The sequence below is a fragment of the Rhincodon typus genome, chromosome 13, assembly GCF_021869965.1.
Source record: "Rhincodon typus isolate 14 chromosome 13, sRhiTyp1.1, whole genome shotgun sequence".
Lineage (NCBI taxonomy): Eukaryota > Metazoa > Chordata > Chondrichthyes > Orectolobiformes > Rhincodontidae > Rhincodon > Rhincodon typus.
This window is the reverse complement of record NC_063344.1, coordinates 57,815,399-57,820,583: the sequence shown is the minus strand read 5'-3', so window position 1 is coordinate 57,820,583 and position 5,185 is coordinate 57,815,399.

The window sequence follows — 5,185 nt, the reverse complement described above, 5'->3', positions numbered from 1 at the left end:
AAGTGGGTATTGTTTATTGGTTGATGAAAAGGAAGACTGGAAAATTATGCTTTTGGGACTGGCATGACTTGAATGAGAAACGGTTTGTAGGTGTACCTTCTCAGTCTTTTTATATATATATATCCAGGTAACTAGGATAAACGCAGCCACTGGTGAAAATAATTAAAGGGCCATAAATATTGCATCAATGATTTGAAGTGTATGTCATCTTTTTGAAAGAAATATCACTTGTCTGTTAATGTGTGATTAATTCTGTGTTGGCTTTGGGTTTTAACTGGTACAATAGAAATTCTAAAATGTGAAATTGTAGCTATCAGCTCCTCTCATTGGAGTTTGTTTGGGAGTTCTTTTATGTTCAAGTTATAGAATGTGAAACTGCCTGTAGCCGAATGCAATGTCCAAGGTTACACAACAGATTTGACAAGGTTAGGTCAACAATATATATTAATTGTATAATTAGTAGGCTTCCATTTTGAGTTTGACCTTTGATGGAGTGAGCAAACATTACACAAGTTCTAAAATAAAATGAAGAACTGTGGATGTTGAAGATCTGAAACAAAAACAGAAACAGATATTGCTGGAAAAATTCAGCAGGTCTGGCAGCATCCGTGGCGAGAAAGCAGAATTTGGTGACCCTTCTTCAGACACTGCAAGACCTGTTTCGTTTCTCCAGCAATTTCTGTTCATATGCATTTTTCTGTTTTACAGCTGCCTACAGTTTTGCATACTTATTAATTCCCCAATGATAACCGATACTCAGCTTTGGGATATATCAGTAGTGAATTATCAGCACTGATCATCATTATCTTTCATCGGTTATTATCTTCCCTTCCTGATTAGCTAATCCTGCATGCACAGTAAGTTGTCTGTTGGCTATTACACAGTCCTACCTCATTGCATAGAAGTTTAGGTTTTGAACAAACTAAATGCACCCCGCATGCTCTAAATTGGGCCCTATTTTAAGGAATGTGCTTGGAATACTGCTGAAGCTGGAGGGTTGACTCATCCAAGACTTTGGGCCTCACCAGCATAATTCTGGTCACTAATACACCAAACAGATATCCAGAGTTATTCATCAGTTTCCTCCTCATCAATTTAGTCCAGTACTCAAATTGATGGGGGTAATGGCACATATCCACTCATAGACCCTTTAGATAAAATTCTTAAGTTCAGATTCACCAATTGTGATTCCTTTCCATGAGACACAGTGACTATATCTTCCCAATATCCAGTAAACTGAAAGCAAGCCAAATTATTAAACAGAAAGCACATGGCTACACTTCAGCATGCTGGTTTTATTATTGCATAATCACCCTTGACCTTATCAAGTGGCTTAGGCGATGAACTGTGAAATACATTTATGCACCAATAATTGGATTATATGACAGAAACAATGAGCCACTTTACATTTTCATTCATTGTAGCTTTGAATGTCTCTGTAGAAGAAAGACATTAACATACCAATATAGCGGTAGAGCTGGATGAACAGCATCAGAGGAGCAGGAAAGCTGACGTTTCGGGTCTGGACCCTTCTTCAGAAATGGGGGAGGGGAAGGGGATTCTGAAATAAATAGGGAGAGAGGGGGAGGCAGATGGAAGCTGGATAAAGGAGAAGATAGGTGGAGAGGAAACAGACAGGTCAAAGAGATGGGGATGGAGCCAGTAAAGGTGAGTGTAGGTGGGGAGTTAGGGAGGGGATAGGTCAGTCCAGGAAGGACGGACAGGTCAAGGGGGCGGGATGAGGCTGTTAGGTAGGGGATGGGGGGGGGGCTAGAGGTGGGGGGAGGGGTAGGGGGGAGGAAGAATAGGTTAAGGAGGTGGGGACAAGCTGGGCTTGTTTTGGGGTGCAGTCGGGGGAGGGGAGATTTTGAAGCTTGTGAAATCCACATTGATACCATTGGGCTGCAGGGTTCCCAAGCGGAATATGAGTTGCTGTTCCTGCAACCTTCGGGTGACATCATTGTGGCACTGCAGGAGGCCCAGGATGGACAAGTTGTCCAAAGAGTGGGAGGAGGAGTTGAAATGGTTCGCGACTGGGAGGTGCAGTCGTTTGTCGTGAACTGAGCGTAGGTGTTCCACAAAGTGATCCCCAAGCCTCCGCTTGGTTTCCCCAATGTAGAGGAGGCCACGTCAGGAACAGCGGATACAGTATACCACATTAGCAGATGTGCAGGTGAACATCTGTTTGATGTGGAAGGTCTTCTTGGGGCCTGGGATGGGGGTGAGGGGGGAGGTGTGGGGGCAGGTGTGGCACTTCCTGTTGTTTCAGGGAAAAGTGCTGGGTGTGGTGGGGCTGGAGGGGAGTGTGGAGCGGAGAAGGGAGTCATGGAGACAGTGGTCCCTCCAGAAGGCAGATAAGGGTGGGGAGGGAAAAATGTCTTTGGTAATGGGGTCAGATTGCAGGTGGCGGAAGTGCCGAAGGATGATGCATCATGATGAGGTGAACGAGGAAATTTGCAAAGGCAAACGCAGTGTCCACAACCCAACATGTTCCCACTTCCATTTATTTTCATAGGCAGACTATTATTTTAACAGCAATCTGCCTTAAAGTTGCAGGGAGCCGATATTTATTTCTTTACCTTTCTAATTTTTTTTGTTTCCTAAGTATTTGACTATAAGTGCCTGTTCTAGGTTTCTTTGTACCTAAGATGGCACTATAATGAGGCAATTAAAATTTTCACTGTACTCATTTGTATACATGTGATAATAAATTTATTCATTCATAATAATAAGCCAGGTTTCTGCCATTTTCCGAGATGAACACAAGCTCCCCCTAATGGGTTCAGGAAACTGAAATTGACCAGGGCTGGCTTTGCGGTGGGAAGTCCAAATTGCGACTTATTTGAATGTTTAAGGTTATTCCTCTCAGTAAATCAGCAAGGGCACTAATGCAAAGGCAGCAGACTTGGCCTTGCTGGTAATGCTTGCCCTTCTTCAATTGGTACCATTCCCTCCCCACTGATGGCACTTCTGTGGTGTTGCTGCCACTCCTGCTGGTGGTTCGAGAGTTGGAGAAGGCCCTTTTTATTGGAACTGGAAACCAGCCACCAGTGTTAATTGAGTGGAGATAGCTTCTATTTTGTCTGGCTCTTAGAAGATGAATTGGAAGTCCCACTGTTGCTAGTTTCACATTCCTGATCTGAAATTCAACCCAAGACTATGATTGCCATGCTCAGCAGAAAATGGAGTTCAAAGTTTGATGGTTTGAATTCAACAATTTCTAGTTGTGAAAGACCTTTGGTGTTAAGAAGGTGCTTCTGTCATAATGCAGACTTAAACATCAAGTCAAATAAAAAGGTAGGGCAAATATCAAAACTTTGTGAAAGACAAAGGCGTAGGAGTAAAGGAAAGAATGTAGAAATTCTGAGAGAAAATTACTGGCAATAAACTCTTACCAATTGAAGGCACAGCTACCAATGTGATGAAAGTCAGGGAGATTCAAAAGGCTTGAATTAGTGAAACTGAGACACCTTGGAGAGCTGGTGGAGATTACAGAGATCAGGGTGGACAGGCAATGGAGAAAAGTGAAGACAGGAGGACAATATTAAAATTAAGGCACTTCTTAGCTTGGAACCAATGTAAATTAGCGAGCAAGGGGATGGTGGGTGAAGAAGCGTTCTTAAAAGTAAATTCCCATGCCTCTGGATCTTTCGCTCAATATTTTCTTTCCATAGAATTTTGGATGAATCATACTGAGATCTTTTTATTACCTACTGTGCTTCCTTCAAGAACTTTAATTAAGATACCAGGTCTTTAAGATTTGATGTTTTCAGTTCCAGTAATGGTTCTGTTTGAATAGGAACCATCAAATTAGTGGATATACAATTTCAATTTCCACTACTCCAGTGAACCTGTGGTAAAATAATTCTTTGATAGCTCTGCAATTCCTTCATTCCAGATACAAATGTCCATCAGGTCCACGAGTGGCCTTGACTAACTTTATATTACTACATGCAATGTTAGTGCTACCTTAGTTTTGACACTGCAAATGTTGATTGCAGTATCATGCAGGGTTCCCAGACCAATGAACAGAATTAGTGACTACAGGAGAAGCAAGAATATTCTTACAATGTCACACAAAGGTGAAGTGATTGATCAAGAATCACTAGACTGACTGCGTGTCACCTATCAAACCCAGAACTAGTTTTGCCCGTTTCCTCTAACTTACCAGATAAACAGTAACAATGGGGAATGCAAACAGAAGCAATTGTATTGGACACATAGGCACAAGCGATAGACGACATTCAAAATGTCACAAAGACAATAAATGATAGCAGAGGCAGACAGGATGCACTATTACACTTCACAGTGTTTTCAGTCACCTATAAACAGGATTGTTGTGATGTATTTGATATGGATCCTATTGTTTTCATTTTGTGTTTAATTTGGTACATTTTGTGCCTTCAGAATCATGCCCCATGGAGAAGCTGAATGTTTTCAGAAATGCGTTAATATTCAATCAATTATTTCCCAATCTTGGGATTGGTTTTAAGAAACTCCAATCCAAAAGTATTAGATGGAATTTTCATAGAATCTGAATGACATGAACAATGGTGAGAAAGTTGGAAGAAGACGCAAAAATGAAAAACTGAAATTCATGACATTGCAGAAACAAAGGTCTGATTTACTGCTTCAGATTCCAACAGCTCGCTATAAATCACGTTAGTGAGCAGCAAGAGCCCTGTTCGCATGTACTAACATCTTTTTATTGTCTGAGCTCACCTTATTAATGTACTGTTTGCGATTCTTCCAGGTTCTGGTGATAAATGGGATAACGTTAATTTCCAATAGGACAGTTGGAGTGGTTACCTGGTGGATGCAGCTTGCTGGCATCTTTTCTGGGCATCCATTTTGGTCAGCATTCCCTAATATCTCACATTCCGTAGGATCTTTGCTTCTTTTCTTATCACTCAGTTATTTTGTGCCTACTTGGACGCTTGCTGCATTTCTGCCTCGCCTTGCATTGCCACTGCATCCAGAACTTTTGGGTTCAAAGTAATTCTGTCTGTTTGAGCAAACAGAAGGTCAGGCAGCCTGTCTTGCTTTCCAACACTGAACAGTCGACAACATGTTACAGTATGGCACTGTGCTATGCCAATGTCACACCTACAGCATGAGCCAGCAGCTGATGTGCCAACCACACTGCATGTGCTTCAACTAAATGGCCACGTCTGAAAGTCTAAGC